General features: G+C 45.6%; 1 protein-coding gene and 1 long non-coding RNA gene across 12 annotated transcripts in view; one reads left to right on the top strand and one right to left on the bottom strand.

Annotated features, from left to right (window-relative positions):
* Positions 1–1105: 1105 nt before the first annotated feature.
* Positions 1106–9244, bottom strand: LOC125929411 (uncharacterized). Of its 2 annotated transcripts, XR_007459860.1 has the most exons (4): positions 9016–9244; positions 2303–2452; positions 2022–2112; positions 1106–1296 (listed from the first exon to the last, which is right to left on the bottom strand). It is a non-coding gene; the product is annotated as an uncharacterized LOC125929411 (long non-coding RNA). The 2 variants fall into 2 exon arrangements; XR_007459859.1 differs by lacking the exon at positions 1106–1296 and having other exon boundaries at positions 1958–2112.
* Positions 8239–20296, top strand: part of DCAF1 (DDB1 and CUL4 associated factor 1) — a 91124-nt gene continuing 79066 nt past the window's right edge. For 4 of the 10 annotated variants that reach the window (XR_007459857.1, XR_007459858.1, XM_049640553.1 and 1 more), the window contains exon 1: positions 14924–15103. The gene's annotated coding sequence lies outside the window, so the exon portion shown is untranslated. Of the gene's footprint in view, positions 8476–14918; positions 15104–20296 lie in introns of those variants that run through there. The other 6 variants (XR_007459855.1, XR_007459856.1, XR_007459854.1 and 3 more) reach the window with 4 other exon arrangements.

Raw genomic sequence — 20296 nt, 5'->3', positions numbered from 1 at the left:
TCAATATGATAGGAGTCATATATAAAAAAACCCACAGCAAAAAACAAGCCCAAATCACAATGGTGAAAATCTGAAAGCTCTTCCTCCAACATCAGGAACAAGGTAACGATGGATGCCTGCTTTTGCCACTTCTATTCAATACAGTACTGGAATTTTAACCAGAGAAATTAGTCCAGAAAAAGAAATTAAAGGCATCTAAGTTGGAAAGGAAGAAGTAAAATAATCCCTGTTTGAAGATAATAGGATCTCATATGTAGGAAACCCTAAAGATTCCAAACAAACAAACAAACAAAAAAACTGCTAGAACTAATAAATGAATTCAGCAAAGTAGCAGGAAACAAGTCAACACACAAAATAAGTTTCATTTCTATACATTAGCAATGAAATAAACAGAAATAGCGGTGCCTGGGTGACTCAGTTGGTTAAGTGTCCGACTTCGGCTCAGGTCATGATCTCACAGTTCATGAGTTTGAGCCCCTTATCAAGCTCTGTGCTGACAGCTCAGAGCCTGGAGCCTGCTTCGGATTCTGTGTCTCACGCTCTCTGTCTGCCAGGCCCCCTCAAAAATAAATAAACTTAAAAAAAAAATAAACAGAAAGAACAAGTGTTGGTGAGGAAGTGGAGAAATTGGAACTTTTCTGCATTGTTTGTGAGAATGTAAAATGACACAGCAACTGTGGAAACAGTACAGTGGCTCTACAAAAAATTAAAACTAGATTTACCATATAATGTAGCAATTCCACTTCTGAGTATGTACCCCGAAGAACTGAAAACAGCATCTCAAAGAGATATTTATACATCCATGTTTCATAGCAGCATTATTCACAATAGCTAAAATGTGGAAGGAACCCGTGTCCATTGATGCATAAATGCACGAACAAAAGGTGATATATACATACCGTGGAATATTATTTAGCCTCTAAAAGGAAGGAAATCCTGTTGCATGCTACAACATGGAGGAATCTTGAGGTCAGTCATTTGAAAGACAGATACTGTAAGATTCCACTTTTTAAAAAAAAATTTTAATGTTTATTTATTTTTGAGAGTAAGAGAGACAGAGCATGAGAGACAGTGAGAGAGGGAGACACAGAATCCAAAGCAGGCTCCAGGCTCTGAGCTGTCAGCACAGAGTCCAACGTGGGGCTGGAACTCACAGACCCCGAGACCATGACCTGAGCCAAAGTTGGAAGCTTAACCGAGTGAGCCACTCAGGCGCCTCTGTAAGATTCCACTTACCTGAGGTATCTAAAGCAGTCAAATTCACAGAACAGAAAGTAGAATGGTAGTTGCCAGGGACTGGGGGGAACAGAGAATGGGGAGTTAATATTAATGGGTAGAGAGTTTCAATTTTAAAAAATAAAAGAGCTACAATGAAGATGATGGATGGTGGTCATGGTTGTACATTATGAATATATTTAGTGCCACTGAACTGTACACTTAAAAAGGTTAAAAGGGTAAACTTTTATATGTATATGTATTTTATCACAATAAAAGAAAAAAAAAACAGAAAAAAAAAAAAAGAGTTAAGAACTACTGGGATCCAGAGAAACTTTTCCATAGTTGGATGTGGGGTTACAAACACAATGGAACACTGAATATTGTGTGAGAGCAAAGTGAACTTTTTGTTTTTATAAAAACCATTTGTTTCCTATGTAAGTATATCTGGGGTTTAGGAAACACAGAGCTGGTCCTTAAGGAGCCACATGTCAACTCTCTTGAATGCTCTGATGCGCTTTAGCAGCCTGTGGGGTCCCAGAACATGTTCATTACAGCCACTGTCACATTGTATGGCTGTTTGTGTGGCTATCAGCCTGAAGAGCCTGTGGACATGAGGTAGAACCCTGTTTCCTACCCAGCACATGGTACTCCATCAATGAATGAAAGAATCAGCAAATGAGTGTCTATTAGGAGGTGATGCACCTACAGTTCTAAGAAGGAGAGGGAAATCACAGTTTGGGTTCTTCCCATGGTTCTCTCCATCTATTTATTTCCACTTTTTACAGTCTGGCCCTGACCCTTACCACTTGCAGGAAGCCTTCCCAGATTATGCCCAGCTACCACATTGAAGGTTTGGGCCTCCAGGATAACTCATCTTCATCATTTCCCTTTCACCTGAAGAAGGAAGTAGGCAAGAAAGTTAACACAGGGAAGAATGAGCTGCCTAAAAAGGCAGCTAGGTAGGCTGGGAGAGGGAGGATGGGGAATCAGGCCCTCTATACTCCAGCATCTCCAACTCCAGACTCCAAAAGAGAGGGGTTGGGATGCTTCCTCATCCTTCCCCAGAGCAGGTATCCCAACAGACCTGGGGGATGCCACTGGGCTGCTCAAGTCCTTCTGGGAAGAAGATGTTGTCCTCCAAGGTGGCATCTTCGAAAGGCTGCTGGAGGAGGGGATAAGTACCGTAGGTTAAGCTAGGGTACTGGCCGAATGCTCACCTCCTGTGCCTCCTTTCCTGATGGAGAAAGCAGGAGTTCTGGACTTTGTCCTTATAGCCGAGCAGGCTTGGACATGTTAGTTAATTTCTCTGAGCCACAGCTTACTCATCTGTTAAAATGGAGCAATGATGCCTACCTTGTAGGACTGTTGAAAGAACACTTTGAGGGTCTGAGCATGGGACCTTGCTCAAAGGAGATGCTCTGTGTCTGCCTGGACTTAGTGCAGAACTCTAGCTGCACAAAGGTCAGTAACTTTCACCAGAGGCCTGGCTGTAGCATCACCAGTTAAACCATGTGAGTGAGCTAGTGACAAAGCCTCTGGTGCCTCAGCATCCTGAGATAAAGGGTGGGAAAGATCTGTTCCCACCATCTCCCTCTCATGAGTGGCAGCTGAGAGGAAACCACGGGACAGAGATGGCTTTAGAATAAAACACAAAAGCCAACTCATACTGAGCAATTACCTGGGTCAGGCTAAGTCCTTAATGTTCATTAGCTCATATAATCCTTGCAGACACCATGGGAAGGGTACTATTATTCTCTGTATATATCAGTTTTACTTCTATCTACTTACTATTTTTATTTCTATTAAAACAATTTTTTAATGTTTATTTTTGAGAGAGAGACAGAATGCAAGCAGGAGAGGGGCAGAAAGAGAGGGAGACACAGAATCCGAAGCAGGCTCCAGGCTCTGAGCTGTCAGCACAGAGCCCGATGTGGAGCTCGAACCCATGAACTGCGAGATCATGACCTGAGCCAAAGTCAGACACTCAACCGACTGAACCACCCAGGTGCCCCTCTACTTAACATTTTTAGAGAAGTTTTAGATTCACAACAAAATTGAGCAGAAAGTACACAGCCCCCACACTTCCCCCCCACACCCGCCTCCTCCCTCACCCCAGCCTCCTCAATTACCAACATTCTCCACCAGAGTGGTACATTTGTCACAATCAGTGAACCTACACTGACTCATCACCATCTCCCAGAGTCTGTAGTTTATTAGCACTCTTGGTGTTTGTATATTCTATGGATTTGGACAAATGTATGGTGACATGTATAGTTTTACTTTTCAATACGATTTATTTTTACCAAAGCAGTACATGTTCAGTGGCTTCGAAGCTAAAGTACAAAAAGAGCTTATATGGAAAAGCAATCTGCCCTGCCCACTCTTTCTAACCCAAGGCCCAGGCCTCAGGGGCAGAGTGGATCCTTGTTCTGTAGTCCTCAGCCTCGGGAGGCCGGCGGGGGGGGGGGGGGGGGGATTCACCCTTAGCACTGAGGTGATGAACCTTCTTTTTAGGATAAGGACTATCAGAAGGGAGTGGAGACAAATAGCCCATTGGGGCCAAATGGCCAGATTGGATACCCTCTACCCCAAGGTCAGCCAAGCATCTCCAATAAGACATTCTAAAGGTTATTATAAAATCCCTGCTTACTTCTTTAGAAGCCCTAGAGATCATTTTTGGACTTTTGCTGGATGAGGAGAGCTAAAGCCCAACACAGGAAGGCTGCCATGATGCGAAGCTCCTGGGGCAGAGGGAGATTGGGTTCTGGCTGGCTGTGTATCCTGGGAAAACTTCTCCCCTCTGGACTTTGAGATCTTCATGTGAAAAACCAGAGAGTTGGACAGCTGATCCCTATGGCCATGTCTCAGCTGACAGAGGGAGTCTGGGCTCCTATTGCTTAGCGGCCCAATCTCTAGTGCTCTTCCTGTGAGCTGGGTACTTCCTTGTAACCACCTTCAAAGTAAGCATTATTGCCCCATTTTATGGATGAGAAATTGAGACCCAGAAGTGTTGTCAGGCCACATAGCTAAAGAGGAGCAGGGTCAGGATTCTAAATCAGGGTGCATGCTCTCCTTCCCTGGGGCTGGATCACTGAGCCTTCTGTCCCACTTTCACTGGAATAGGTGCTCTGGTGTGTGTGTGTGTGTGTGTGTGTGTGTGTGGCAGGTGAGTGGGTATGTAGGTAGGAGAGTAACAGAGGATCCCATGGCTTCCAGTAGCAGCAGGGCCCAGCTCACTAGGCCCCCAGGATTTCAAGTCTCCAGGCCCACCTCAGGGTGAAGAGCATCACATCCACATTCTGTTTGATGCCAGCTTCTCACCCCAGACCAGTATTCTTGGCTTTGGCTGTGAATGAATCACCTGTGGAGCTTTGGGAAACAATAGTGTCTGTGACCCATCTGTAGAGATACTGATTTAATTGATCTGGAACAGGCTCCTGGCACTGGGAGATCATCAAAACTCCACAGGTGATTCAAATGTGCAGCTAGGGCGGAGAACCTTGTACTAGCCTCTCAGCTTACTGAAGAGCCTTGTTTTTGCTTCACCATGCCTGGCCCTAGGGAATGTCTGCTGTCTTTGCCCTGCCTCCCTAGCCATCAGGGCAGAGAAAAAGCAGTAGCCTTTGTTTTCAGCTACAATGTAACTACCTTTCTCTGTAACAAGGTCCACAGCACCATTACTCTGCCCTCTTGAATTTCTGGTCCTCCTCAGAGTAGCCAAGGCCATGATGCTTTTTATGGATTCTTTGAAACTAAAGCCCCTGGAATCCAGTCCTAACAGGTTTGGGGGTGGGGAGCCCACCTTGCTCTCTGCTCTGCATCTTTGAGGAAAAGAAATGGGGGAGGGCAGGGTTTGCTCTCCACCCAGGCTGCCCTGAGTATTTTCTGGCTCCTAGGTAAGGCTTGCAGCCCCATGAAATTAGTATGTCCTGCATTCAAAAAAGGACAAGGAGAGGGGCGCCTGGGTGGCTCAGTCGGTTGAGTGTTCTGACTCTTGATTTTGGCTCAACTCATGGCCTCAGGGTTGTGAGATAGAGCCCCTTTTTTGGGCTCTGTGCTGAGTGTGGAGCCTGCTTGAGTGTCTCTTTCCTCCTCTCCCTCTCTGCCTCTCCCCCACTCACATGCACGTGTGCACTCTCTCTCAAAAAAAACAAAAACCCACACAAAAACTCCGAAAAAAACTTTAAAAAAGGACAAGGACAATTCTGGAGGCTACAAGAATCTCAGAAGAGAGGCAAATCTGAATGCTACCCAGAGAATGAGAATCTCCTGTCTCCTGCCTACTGAACTCAGGTTCAGAAAGGTGCCTGATGTGCTCCTGACTTAGGACACCTATGTGGGCTTTGGGCCACAGAGCCCTGGATGCTGATTTCAGAACCCATAAAAGAGAATCAAAGTTAGGAGTAGAGGGCTAGGTGAGAGGTGGGTTGGAGATGTACTGGCGGTTGTAATTAAGCCGAGCCAGGACCAGGAACTGGAAGTGATAGTGGGGGAAGTTACTCAGGACAGGACTCTGAGGTGGCCACTAAATGTGGTATTCCTTAGCCTGCTCTCTTTCTTTTTAAAGCCTGGGCTTTGAAGTCACAGATTTATGGCAGGCTAAGCCAAGATGGGTCTGGAAGCCACATGACAGATGGTTTTCAAACTGAGTTCCTTAGAATCCTAAGGAGTTCCTCAGAATTGGTAGGAACTCTGCCACACGGTGTCCTCCAACTCCCAACATGGCTTCTTTTTTCTACTTAATGAACAGATGTACAAGATTTCACTGGGAAAAAAAAAAAAGGATTCTACACTAAAATAATACTAACAAAATTTAAAAACCGTAGCTCTAGTAAACTTCTGATGGGGAAACTTGCCCAGGGTCGCCCTCTAGTCTTTTACCCCTTAGACCAGGCCTGTCCCCACAGCACACTCGCAGGCTCCATAGAGTATACAGTAGAAGACCCTCTGTGGAAGTATGGCTTCAATGCTGCAACAAAAATGGCCAAGAGAGGAGCCACATGGGGGAGGGCCACTCTTAACAGAATGAATGACCCCAAGACCCAGAACTTCAGCCCCCGAGAGACAGTGTGAAGCTGCCTTGGCTCTAATGTCAAAAGCCCTCGTGATTCTAGTCTGTTCTTACCTTCAGGTAAATGTAGGGACCTGACCTGGGAGGTAGGGCCCTAGGGATTCCAGGCTGCCCCACCATTTCCTGGGCCATAGCTTTCTCTTTAAGGAAGGCAACTTGGGGGGGGGGGGGGGGGGTCACCTGGGTGGCTCAGTGGGTTGAGCCTCCGACTTCGGCTTAGGTCATGATCTCACGGCCCTCGTGAGTTCAAGCCCCATGTCGGACTCTGTGCTGACAGCTCAGAGCCTGGAGCCTTCATATTCTGGGTCTCCCTCTCTTTCTCTGCCTTCTCCCACTCATGCTGTCTCTCTCTGTCTCTCAAAAATAAATAAAACATTTTAAAAAATTAAAAAAAAAAAGGAAGGCAGCTGGGCACAGTCACTCAGCTCCTAGACTGTGGGCCCTTGAGAGCAGGACATGTCATCTCCATCATGTGCTGCATCCTCCTCAGCCCAAGTGACACAGGATACAAGGTGAGGCATAGAGCTGAAACTCAGGAATCCTTAGCTTCACAGAAAATATTTTTTATTGATTAAAAAAATTTATTTTGAGAGAGAGAGACAGAAAGTGAGTGGGGAAGGGGCAGAGAGAGAGAGAGAGAGAGAGAGAGAAAGAGAGAGAGACAGAATCTGAAGCAGGCTCCAGGCTCCGAGCTGTCAGCACAGAGTCCAACACAGCACTTGAACTCACAGGCTGTGAGATCATGACCTGACCTGAAGTTGGAGGCTCAACTGACTGAGCCACCCAGGCACCCCTATTGATTTTTTTTAAACAAGGCTTCAGGGGTGCCTGGGTGGCTCAGTCAGTTAAGTGTCTGACTTCGACTCAGGTCATGATCTCAAGGTTCATGGGTTTGAACCCTGCATCAGGCTCTGTGCTAACAGCTCAGAGCCTAGAGTCTGTGTCTCCCTCTCTGCCTCTCCCCCACTAGTGCTCTGTCTCTTTTTCTCTCTTAAAAATAAATACTAAAACAAATTTTTTTCTTTTTTTTTTTTTAATTTTTTTTAACATTTATTCATTTTTGAAAGGCAGAGAGAGACAGAGTGTGAATGGGGGAGGGGCATCGAGAGGGAGACACAGAAACAGAAGCAGGCTCCAGGCTCCGAGCCATCAGCACAGAGCCATCAGCACAGAGCCCGACGCGGGGCTCGAACTCACGGACCGCGAGATCATGACCTGAGCCGAAGCCGGCCACTTAACCGACTGAGCCACCCAGGTGCCCCTAAAACAAATTTTTTAAACAAGACTTCAATCAAGTGGCTCTCCTGAATCTCACCCCCCCCCCCCACTACAAACTGTGACCTTCCACAGCAGTGGTTGACTTTGTATACTATATGTAGTGAAACTTTCTTCTCCCTCCTGTTTTCTTTTATGGGTTAGCTTCTCTGGTGGTAGAAATTTCTATACCCTGGAGAGAGTGGGCTCTGGGTATTCCCATTTATTCTCCCAACCTTTTTCTTCCTCTGAGCAGTCCAACGGGTGAGGGTATCCCAAGGCCAACGGGGCTGCTTATCAATGCAGAAGAATGTGAGAGCATGCGCTTGCCCAGGAAACAGGTGGAAAATTCAACCACAAGTGAATGACCATCGATGGATTGCACTGAGGGGAAGACTGAATCCTCAGCTCAGAGGTCTTAACCTCTCTTTGCCATGGAACATCCAGAACATCAGTGATCAGAACTTTTATATGTATTCAGTTGGGGTGGGGCCCTCTATTCACCCTCTTCCTCTGGGTCTCAAGGGACAGGATGATGGCCAAAGACCACAGACCACAGACCCAGGCGCCTGCTGTTCTTACCTCCCTGCAATGACCAAGATCTGAGAAACTGTTCTCATCCCCAGGTCTCCGACTGACCCCCTCATGCTTTACAACCTGAGCCCCTCCAGACCCCCCACCTCCCTCAGAGTCCAAAGGCCACTTCTGAAGCCCTCCATAGCCCCAAGTAATTCCCACTAATCCCTGGTTGTCCTGGTCCCTGGTCCTGTGGGGAGGCAGCCAGCTTTGTGACTTCACAAAAGGCCATCTTGTGACAAGTTTGGACCAGATGAAGCAGGAACTAGACAGAGGGGCTCCCCCCAGAAACACCATGTGACTTTTCATGGAGAGACACCCCCACCTCTGAGGGAATGAAGAGGAACTGCCTCATGGTAAGAGCCCAGGACATCTTCTACACTTAGAAACACCTTTCCTTAATGACTTCAACTCCCAGACCTAACTGGATATTCCTGGCTACCCTGGCAATATGTCTCAGAGGTCCAGGCCCATTGCAGCAAGGTTTAGGGAGGGGCGGGAGGTGGTGGATACTTCAAGTGGTGGTGGTGACGGTGGGTCTCTGGCCTCTGAATGGGAAGTCAGATGAGCCTCCTTCCATTACACAAAGCTAATCTTCTCTAGGATTTTCAAAGTAAAAAGACTGATAGATGTTTTATGTGACCTGAGTCTTCATCAGGGTCTTCCCCTGTGGTCTCCAGAGTACCTTCAAATAGGTCAGGACTGAGATCCCTGAATTCCATAGAAAGGTTTCATGGCCACAAACAGGTATTGTCAAAAATCCAAGGTCTTTTCTCTCCAATTCTGACTCCACTGTTGTTCCTCCTGGAAGAACTTATGATTCCAGGAACGTGAGGCAAAAGAGGCTGGGGGTGCTTTCTCTTTACCTTCCTTGCACCTGTTCCTCACCCTCTTACCTGGAGCATAGTCTCTGGAAAGGGCAGGCCACAGGAGTCAGCAGGGATGCTAACTGGCAGCCAGGCTGTCATCTGATAGGTAGTGCAGGTACCTGGAAGGCAGAGGTTGGCCCCCTTCATGCTGCAGCCCTTGTTTGTGATGGGCAGGTTCACTGTGAGGGTAGTCCAGGGTATATCTATGGCCACCCCCTCTGCCCTCTACTTTGTGACATCACCATCCTGCCAGAGGACCCAGAGAAAGAAGCAAGTGTGCTCTGGGCAAGGATTCTAGATACAGGCCTCCCAGCAGGGAGGCAGGGTGGATAGGCTGGTTTGGGAAGGTGACATGTCTGGCTTTACATCTAAGGGGCTCCTTGGCCTTGACTACTTTCACCTTTGATCAGTGGTAGCTCTTAAAGCTCTTAAAGCATCTGGAGGCCTAGGAACAGATCTTCTTAAACCACCCTCTGACCCGTGCAATTTTCAGTTCTGGGGTGGGACAGAGAGGTGGACAGGTGATCCCCCCCAGGGTGGTTCCTTTGCTACTTCCCAGCACTTTTGAAAATATGCCCTAGGATTTTTTTCTGGTTAGGAGCTCATTTCTCATTTAAATGAGGAAAACCTGAGCTCTGCCAGCAGCTAGTCCCGGGAGCAAAGAGAAACCAGCTGAAGAACTTAAACAGGGACAGCATTAGACCAAGAATAATCAAAATAGGAATAGTCATCACTTCTCTAACACTTACTGTGTGGTAGGCCTCAAGCTGAGTATTTTACATGCATTATCACATTTAATCCTCAATGCTAGAAAGAAGATGTTATTTCTACTTTCCAGCAAAAGAAACTGAAGCTCGGGAGGCGGAGTGATTAGGCCAAGGTTCCACAGCTGGTAAATGGGAGCACCAGTATTAGGATGCAGGTCTATTTTCTTCCCAGGCTGGACTCCACTGCTGACCCATCTCCATCTGCAAACTCTTCCCAGTAAAGAGGAAAAACTATTTTCTTATTCTTGACCACAACCAATGGGGTTAAAGAGAGAAAGGTAGATGGGAAGAATTTGAGCCTAATAGCACTCACATCATCAGCTTGTGGCTAAAGGAGCCTTGACTGCTTTGCCTGTCTAATGAAACCCTTTGGGAGACAGCTGTTCTTATTTGCTTCTAACTATTTTGCAGATGATTTAAGAGAGGCTCTGGGGACCACATGCAGGGAGTCCTTGGGGTCCAGGGCTGAGCAGTGGTTCTGAGGTGGTGTTGCCAGATAAAATATAAGATGACCAGTTCACTTTTTAAAAATGTTTATTTATTTATTTTGATAAGAGAGTAAGAGAATGCTTGCGAGAGAGGCAGAGAGAGAGGGAGAGAGAAAATCCCAAGCAGGCTGCACACTGTCAGTGCAGAGCCTGACACGGGGCTCAGTCCCGTGAACCGTGAGATCATGACATAAGCCAAAATCAAGAGTCAGATGCCGTACCCACTGAGCCACCCAGGTGCCCCAGGATGACCAGTTCACTTTTAATTTCAGATGAAAAATATATAAAAAAATACAAGTATGTCCTAAAGATTGCATGGGGCTCTTCCGGAGGCTCTTCAGTCTTGTTGAGACCCTGGTAGGTGGGAGCTGGGGGGGGGGGTGGGGGGGGTGGTCTGCTTCATTTCCTACTTGAGCCTCAGGCCCCTCTATGAAGTTGAACCTGTGGGAATAGGAGGCAGAGACTGACTTCTGGAGACCACAGCTACTGTGGCCACTGGACAAGGTGGGGTTCAAACTTTGTGGAGTCTCATTTTTTCCCTCTGCAAAACAAGAGTGGTGGATGTGGATGCTGTCATATAGGAATGTTTTTTTGCACACCTCATGGGCAATGGTGGTAAGTGTTCTATTTTTCTAGGGGGCTGCCAAGGTTCCCAGGCAGGAGGAGGGCACCAAATGAATGACTGGAATTCCCTCTTTGTCCACACTGGGGCCCTCAGAGCCTCACAGCCCTAAGCTACTCCATGGTGGCTCCTGTGACACTTGGACACTTGCGGAAGCAGTCTTGTTCAGCCAACAGTGGAGCGGGGGTTGATGTGGGATAGCTGGCCTGATCTTCTGGTCCCAAGGAGTTGTAGGAGGAGGCCCAGGAACTGTGGGCACCAGTGTGGGAATGCGCTGGTGAGAACACCCGGATCTAGTGAGCCTGGAAGTAGGTGACTGGAAAGAAGGGGTGGCAGAGAGGGGTGGAACATCCTGAGGCCCAGAGGACTTGGTGCTATTGATTTTCCTACTCCAGTACATGGGCATGCTTAGGGGTAAGGGCAGGTAGAACATACCCAACTCTGTAGCTCTTGGTGTTGGGGCCAGGGATGGGCTGCTCTTGCCCTTTATATGTCACCAGGCAGCCCTGTAAGCATGACTTTTGGATGGTGCCTGCTGTTTCTGAGGCACACCATAGGGAGGGTTTCAGCACAGGCAGAGCAGGGGAGGACAGTCCAGAGATGTTCTTCCAAAGAGGCCAAGGAATCTCTTTCCAGTGATTCACAGACAATGTGCCGAACCAAACCAGGTGTGTGGGCCTGGACCATCTGTGGATTTATGCTTGTATGTGCTTAGATGTCAAAATGTTGTCTGTGAGGCCTGGTGCCAATGCATAGGTGTGCATGCTTGTGTATCTGGCACACGTTCCTGTGCTGTGAAATGTATCAGTGAATATGCTTGGAATGCATCTGCAGCCTGGAAAACAAGGGTGCCGTCTCCTCCCCTTCCCAGAGTGGCAGTCTGGGAGTGCCATCAATTGTGTGGCTGTGTGTTGGCAGGGGTAGGGAGGCTGCAGGCATTGTGGAGCAAAGGTTCTAGAGAGGACCACTCTACAGGCCATGTATAGCTCCTGCTCTGCTTCTCCAGCCTCCTGGGTCCTGGCTTTTCCTATTTTTAATTACAAAAATTTTTTAAGATGAACTTTATTGTCAAATTGGTTTCATACAACACCCAGTGCTCATCCCAACAGGTGCCCTCCTCAATGCCCATCACCTACCCCCCCTCCCTCCCACCCCCCATCAACCCTCAGTTTATTCTCAGTTTTTAAGAGCCTCTTATGGTTTGGCTCTCTCCCTCTCTAACTTTTTTTCCCTCCCCCTCCCCCATGGTCTTCTGGTAAGTTTCTCAGGATCCACATAGGAGTGAAAACATATGGTATCTGTCTTTCTCTGTATGACTTATTTCACTTAGCATAACACTCTCCAGTTCCATCCACGTTGGTACAAAAGGCCATATTTCATTCTTTCTCATTGCCAAGTAGTACTCCATTGTGTATATAAACCACAATTTCTTTATCCATTCATCAGTTGATGGACATTTAGGCTCTTTCCATAATTTGGCTATTGTTGAAAGCGCTGCTATAAACATTGGGGTACAAGTGCCCCTATGCATCAGCACTCCTGTATCCCTTGGGTAAATTCCTAGCAGTGCTATTGCTGGGTCATAGGGTAGTTCTATTTTTAATTTTTTGAGGAACCTCCATGCTGTTTTCCAGAGCAGCTGCACCAGTTTGCATTCCCACCAGCAGTGCAAGAGGGTTCCCGTTTCTCCACATCCTCACCAGCATCTATAGTCTCCTGATTTGTTCATTTTAGCTACTCTCACTGGCGTGAGGTGGTATCTGAGTGTGGTTTTGACTTGTATTTATTTCCCTGATGAGGAGTGACGTTGAGCATCTTCTCATGTGCCTGTTGGCCATCTGGATGTCTTCTTTAGAGAAGTGTCTATTCATGTTCTCTGCCCATTGCTTATTTGTTTTTCGGTGTGGAGTTTGGTGAGTTCTTTATAGATTTTGGATACTAGCCCTTTGTCCAATATGTCACTTGCAAATATCTTTTCCAATTCCATTGGTTGCCTTTTAGTTTTGCTGATTGTTTCCTTTGCTGTGCAGAAGCTTTTTATTTCATGAGGTCCCAGTATTTCATTTTTGCTGTTAATTCCCTTGCCTTTGGAGATGTGTCGACTAAGAAATTGCTGTGGCTGAGGTCAGAGAGGTTTTTTCCTGCTTTCTCCTTTAGGGTTTTGATGGTTTCCTGTCTCACATTTAGGCCCTTTATCCATTTTGAGTTTATTTTTGTGAATGGTGTAAGAAAATGGTCTTGTTTCATTCTTCTGCATGTTGCTGCCCAGTTCTCCCAGCACCATTTGTTAAAGAGACTGTCTTTTTTCCATTGGATATTCTTTCCTGCTTTGTCAAAGATTAGTTGGCCATACTTTTGTGGGTCCAATTCTGGAGTCTCTATTCTATTCCATTGGTTTATGTGTCTGTTTTTGTGCCAGGTCCTGGCTTTTCCAAAGTCCCTCTGTGATGCTCTTCAATCCCATCATTGACCCAAAGCCCCATTCTGAGTTTCTGAAGGGGAGCAGTGCCATCTGGTGGCAGACTGAGGCTGCACCAGGAGCAGGTGAGTGGGACCGTGGGTTCCCACAAGGGCTCTTTCAGGTTCCCAGCCAGTGGGGAAATCACAGCTGTGTTACCTAGACCATGGACAGAGGGAGGGTATCTAAGGCTTAAATGCGCTAACTTCATGCATTTTGGTTTTGTGGCTCAGGGAGGCACAGTAAGAAAGTCAGCTCAAGGAGTGCTGGAGGATAGGTATAGGAAAGCTGTGAGTGCAGCCTCTGGACCCACAAACCTGATCCCCGTTCCTTGGGCCACTTCTCTGGGCTCAGATTTCTCATCTGTATAGGTGGCTAACTGTATCTACCCTGTGGGGTAGTAGTGAAGGTTAAAGGAAAAAGTGTGGGTTAAACACTTGGCTCAGAACTGAGCCTGCTGTAAAATCAAAGGAAATGGTAGTGGCCATTACTAACATAGGCAAAGTTCCAAAAGCACAAAGAAGTGAGCTGTGCCGTCATTGCGGGTAAAAGGGTTGCAGAGAGGTGACAAGTCTGGCGCTGCCACCCCACAGTCTAGAATTTTGTGTCTGAACAGCTGCTCCAAGTTACATAGTTAAATGAGGAGGGAGGTCTCTTTTCTGGAAAAAGGGGAATGGAATCAAGAGATCCAGCATCCAGGCTCTGGCCAGCTTCTTACTAGTTGTGGAACCTGAGTATAGCAGCAGGCAGGTTTGCTGGGTTCCTGATCCCCCTGTGAAAGTGTTGGCTGTGAGGACTCCATAGAAATGCATAAAAACTTGTTCAGTTCTCCTGGAGAGAGAAAAGCTGGGTAGGATCTTATCAGGGAGAGATTTTGCTCAGCTGTGGAATCACATATATTTTTTCATGTCCCTAAAAAGGGATACCTGAGTCAGAGGCAAGAATCGTTCTGGTTCCATTGCTAATTGGGTGTGAGATGCTAGGTAAGTCATTTCACTCTCTCTGGGCCTTACTTTTCCCAGCTGCAAAATAAAGGAATTAAATTAGATGACCCTGCCTTAATCTATGGCCTTTTAATTTTTTCCTTTTCTCTGCCTCATATGACACCTAGGATAAATACTGATCCCACAGGTTAAGTCTTGAATAGAAAGGAAGACAAAACCAGTGTCTTCTGTTTCATGAATGCTGTGCTTTCTGATAAGCTTGTAGCAAATATTTTCCTAGATAATGGTATACTCTAGGTATAAAAGGCAAATGAGAGAATAAAACAGCAGCTCACTCCAGTCATACAGGGCAGAATAAGGTTACTGAGAAGGTGTCATTTGGTCGTAGCCTACGCTAGCTTGTGTGGCTCTGGTGCCTCACTATGCGCTTCCGCCTTCCGAAGCAGCCAATGAGTACACAGCAGTTCGCATCCAGGCGGGAAAACTATAAATCCCAGAAGTCAATGCTCCGGGAGTAAGTACTCAAGCGCCAATCAAGACTGATGGGCTACGCCCCTAGAAGAGGAACTTCATTTCCCAGGCGGCCCCGGGCTCTTCGATTTTTCTTCCCTCGCGCTGGCGTTTTCCTCCCGCCCCCTTCCAGCGAGCCTCGCGCCAAGTCGGGACGCGCGCGCGCGCGGCACGTAGCGCGCGAGTGACGCATAATATGTGGGCCGCTCTGGAGCTGTGGTCGCGCTGTGTGTGAGTGAGGGAGAGTGAGTGCGGGACCTGAGGCGGTGTGTGTGAACTGTGGCCGCTGGCGGGGTCAGGGGGGAGCGGCGGAGCCGCCCGGGAAGGTGAGTGGGGGAAGAAGGGAGACGGATCTCTGGGAGGGCCGAGAGGAGACAGGGCGCGTGGTCAAGACGGGAGGGAGAGTGGGCGCCGGGCTGGGGGAGGGGCGGCACCTGCCTGGGCCGCCGGCGAGGAGGGGGCGGGCCGGGCCGCCGGGGAGGCTGGGTCTGGGGCCTGACAGGACTTTTCCTTCTTCAGATTCTTGGCTCGGGGGCGGGGCCTCCACGTTCTTGTCTCAGTCCGCAAAAGAAGCTTCCCGAGAGTAACTCTTCCGCCCGGAGTGGGGGGCGGGGGTGTGCTTGCCCCTGCCTGGAGGAGGGGTGCCTCCCCTTCCCCTCGTTAACCTTTTTCGTCCTAGTCTTCCCATTTTCCGTTCCGTACGGGCTGGGGGGCTCCATCTTCCTTGCCGTACGGCGGCCCCCTTCCCTGGCTGTGTCTCCGCCTCCAGCTCCAGTCACCTGGGCGGGCTCTCCCCTCCCTCGGCCTCGTGCCACCTCCCTTTTCACCCGCCCGGCTCTCTGACCGGGCGAGGGGGGCGGAGCTTTCCGAGCACTCCTCCCACCCCTATGGTGGAGGGGAGGGATGGAGGGAGAGGCGTGTGGGTCCTACTGCAGGGAACCAAACCTCGGAGTGCCTGCCGAGCTTCCCGGGAGCGTATTTCCGGGGGTTATGGTCGTTTTCAACTAGGGTGACAGGCATTTGCTCAACTCTTCTCTTCCTAGACGGTTTCCGTCTCACTTCCTCTTACTGTAGTGCTAGCTCTTGGGTTTCGAATTTGAAGAATAATTTTGGAGTGTGGGTAATGGTTCTTTTTGAGTCCCAAATGAATCGTCTTTGTCCATGTCACATTGGCCTTAGTTTTTCTTTACTGAGTCTTTTCAGCAAAGCCTTTTAATTAGTATACACGTTTAATTATTAGCATCATCTTCCTGTTCTAAACGCTTTGTTAATGTACAGAGCGAGGAGTTCATTGGCAATGTCCTGTAATTTTCGTTTTCCAGTGTACTGAACTTTACCTTTAAGGTTTATATAAGCTTGTATATTAAGACTCTTTAGGAATTGATTTCGTATTTTTTTTTCTTGATGCTGTCAAGATTTTTGTATGTAGCAGTATTATCTATTTGGTGATACATTTTTGGATGTTGAGATAATACAGAAATTGGGGAATATAAAGGGCGTAATTTTATCCTCAAAATCCCTTGAGTAGTTGCTGAGTGCAGTGTTCTGTTGTACAGTTAAATTTAGTAAAGGAAGAAACTGGTAGAATGAACCACAAGATAGTTTGGAGTGAATGAAGTTGAGTTTATTATCAATTTCCTTATTTTGTCATTGTTATGGACGCCGAATAGAAAATCGTTATATGTGATCTTGTCATCCTTATTATTGGGTAAATTTTACTTGAATCTTCAAACTTTATTTAAAAACTAAGAATGCTTTGAGACATTTGTTCCACGATTTTAGCCTTACAAGATCTGTCCTTAACATGGACTTTATTTTAGGCTTTGGTATAGTTTCTGCCAGGTAGGCCATTAAGTATTGTGTATTTGGGGAGGACAGATTTTATGATTTAAGAAATTACAAAAGGTTACAAAATAGTGGAAAAATGGTAGAGCTAGGTTAACAACCTATACTGAAAAATGTTTTTCCTTTCATTATCTCAGAAAATTTGTTACCTTCACAAAAGTAGTAGATATTATCTGGTGCTTGTGTGTTTTTCCAGAGATCTTTTATTCCAGGGTAAGGTGCGTGTACGTGAATGTGTACACACACACACACACTTTGCTTTTCTCATTTGACACATATTTAAGAGTTGGTTCAAATTAGTAAAGGAAATGCTTCTTATTTTTTTCAACTTAAAAAAAATTTTTTTTTAATGTTTATTCATTTTTGAGAGAGACAGAGACAGAATGCGAGTGGGTTAGGGGCAGAGAGAGAGGGAGACACAGAAGCAGAAGCAGGCTCCAGGCTCTGAGCTGTCAGCACAGAGCCTGACGCGGGGCTCGAACTCACGAGCTGTAAAATCATGACCTGAGCCGAAGTCGGACGCTCAACCGACTGAGCCACCCAGGCGCCCCTTTTTTCAACTTTTATGGAAAATTTTAAATGATTGTTTATCCATTCCGATTCAATGATTGTTAATATCTTGTTATGTTTTCTCTATAGGTGTGGTGTATATTTCTTATTTTGTGGAACCATTTGGAAGTTAGTTGCAGACACATCATCTCTAAATACTTTAGCAGGCAACCTTTAGGTTTAGGACATTCCGCATATTTTTTGTGGGCCTTTATTTCATTGCATGGACAGTATTACCATTTAGCCTTCAGAACAACCACTTCCACTTCACAGATAAGGAAATTGAGATTTGGAGAAGTTAAATAACTTGACCCAGGATCTCATGGGTATATTTGCAGAGTTGGCATATGAATGCTTGAAATCCTTTTCTACCAAAGTACCAATTGATTGGTCGTTGGGACTTCTCTGAGCCCCTTTTATTATCTGTAAAAAAAAAGGGTAGGGTTGTTGTCAAAATTCAGAATAACATTAGAAATTAGCCAAATGTCCCATATTAATATTCAGTAATTGGTAACTATTGTGTCACTATTGGATAGGCCATAAATTCTGTGTACCACTTAAAGAGCTCACTTTAAAACGTGGTGAATTGAGTAATGTACCTTCACTGTCATGTGCATAACAAGATGACTGCACCTTTAACATTTTATATTAATGGTCTTTCATTGATAATAAAGTAAATTATCATTGATATTTTTAAAAAATTATTTTTAATGCTTATTTATTTTTGAGAGGCGGGGGAAGGACAGAGATAGGGAGACACGGAATCCAAAGTAGATCTCAGGCTGTCAGCGCAGAGCCCTATGCGGGGCTCGAACTCACCCAACTGTGAGATCATGGCTTGAGCCAAAGTTGAGCACACAATCAACTGAGCCACCTAGGCACCCCAATATTAATTTAGTCAATTACAAGTTTAAGTTTTGCCTGGGCAAGTGAAAGTTATTCCCCAAATTATAGTTATTCATAAACATAATTAAATGGAAGTTTTGAAAATGATGCCAAAAGAATATATGTGTTTCTAAATTGAACTCTAAAATTTTAGTATTTCAGTGCCCTTGATTTTACCTTTTTCTTCTTAAACTTTTTATTTTTTAAAAAAATTTTAAATATTTATTTTTGAAGAAGCGACAGAGTGTGAGTGGGGGAAGGGTAGAAAGTAGACACAGAATCCTAAGCAGGCTCCAGGCTCCGAGCTGTCAGCACAGTGCCTGATGTGGGGCTCAAACTCACGAGCTGTGAGATCATGACCGGAGCTGAAGTCGGACCCCCAACTGACTGAGCCACCCAGGCACCCCATTAGTTTTATTTTTTTTTTAAATGTTTGTTTATTTTTAAGAGAGGAGATTGAGTGTGAGGCAGGGAAGGGCAGAGAGGGAGGGAGACAGAGGATCTGAAGCGGGGTTCTGTGTTGAGAGTAGACAGCCTGATGTGGGGCTCGAACTCTTGAACCACAAGATCATGACCTGAGCCGAAGCCAGAGGCTTAAGGACTGAGCCACCCAGGTGCCCCTTGAGTTAACCTTTATTAAACATAATATTTTCCTTAAACTTTGCCTTTATATGTTCTATGTTGATCTCTTAAGTTATCCAAGAGGCATTCCCTCCTGATTTTTTTCCCACTTAAAAAAACTTGTGGTCAAATTCACATACCATAAATTGACCACTGACCATTTTATAGCGTTCAATTCAGTGGTATTTAGTAGACTAACAATGTTGTGCAGCCATTACAATGTCTTTTAGTTTCAAGATGTTTTCATCACCCCATTTCCTTTAGACAGTACTCCATATGTTCCCCCAATCCCAAGCCCCTGGCAACCAGTAGGCAAGTTTCTGATAAATTTACCTATTCTGGATGTTTTGTGTAAATAGAATCATAAAATATATAACCCTTTGTGTCTGGCTTCTTTCACTTAGTGTATTTTCAATTTTTTTTTTAAAGTTTTACTTATTTATTTGGAAGGAGGATGGAGAGAGAGAGCCAGAAATCCCCAAATCCCAAACAGGCTCCACACCATCAGCATGGAGCCTGATGCAGGGCTTGATCACATGAACTGTGAGATCATAACCTGAACTGAAATCAAGAGTTGGATGCTTAACCCACTGAGCCGCTCAGGTGCCCTGAATATTTTCAGTTTTCTTTCACAGCTCTAACATATATCAGTACTTCATTTCTTTCTGTGGCTGAGTAATATTGCATTGTATAAATGTAACCACATTGTGTTTATCCACTCATTTTTCGATAAACATCTTTTGGCTATTGTTTCCACCTTTTGGCTATTGTGAATATGCTAACTTTGAACATTTGTGTACAAATACTTCTTTGAGTATCTTTTTCAGTTCTTTTGTGCATATACCTTAGTGTGGAATTGCTGGGTCATATGGTAATTCTATGTTTAACTTTTTAAAAAGTTTTTGAGGAGGCACCAAATTGTTTTCCATAGTTGTTATGCCATTTTATGTTACCACCAACAGTGTGCTTTCCATTTTCTCCACATCCATGCCAATGATCATTATTTTCTTCTTCTTTTTAATGTTTATTTTGATAGAGAGCATCTGTGTGTGAGCGGGAGGGGTAGAGAGAGAGAATCTCAAGCAGCTGACAGCACACAGCCTGACAGCACAGAGCCTAATGCGGGGCTCGATCCCGTGAACTGGGAGAATAATGACCTGAGTCAAAATCAAGAGTTGGACATTTATCTCACTGAACCACCAGGCACCCTTATGATCATTCTTTTCTGATTTTTTGATTCTAGTCATTTTAGTTGATGTAAGTGGTATCTTATTGTGGTTTTGATATTCATTTCTTTGATGAATATAGATCATCTTATGATATAGAGCATCTCTTGGAGAAGTGCCCATTCAGGTTCTCTGCCCTTTTTTAAGTCAGGTTTTTTTGTTGTTGTTGAATTGTTCTTTATATATCTTGGATACTAGATCCTTATCAGATATGATTTGCAAATATTTTCTCCCATTTCATGGATTGTCTTTTCATTTTCTTGGTAATGTCACTTGATGCACAAAAGTTTTAAACATTGAAGTCCAGTTTATGTGTTTGTTCTTTTGTTGCTTATGCTTTTGCTGTCATAAATAAAAATCCTTTGCCAATTTCAGGGCCATGAAGATTTACCC

Source organism: Panthera uncia, chromosome A2, assembly GCF_023721935.1.
Source record: "Panthera uncia isolate 11264 chromosome A2, Puncia_PCG_1.0, whole genome shotgun sequence".
Lineage (NCBI taxonomy): Eukaryota > Metazoa > Chordata > Mammalia > Carnivora > Felidae > Panthera > Panthera uncia.
The sequence above is the reverse complement of the archived record's forward strand: the minus strand, read 5'-3'. Positions and strand labels throughout refer to the sequence as shown.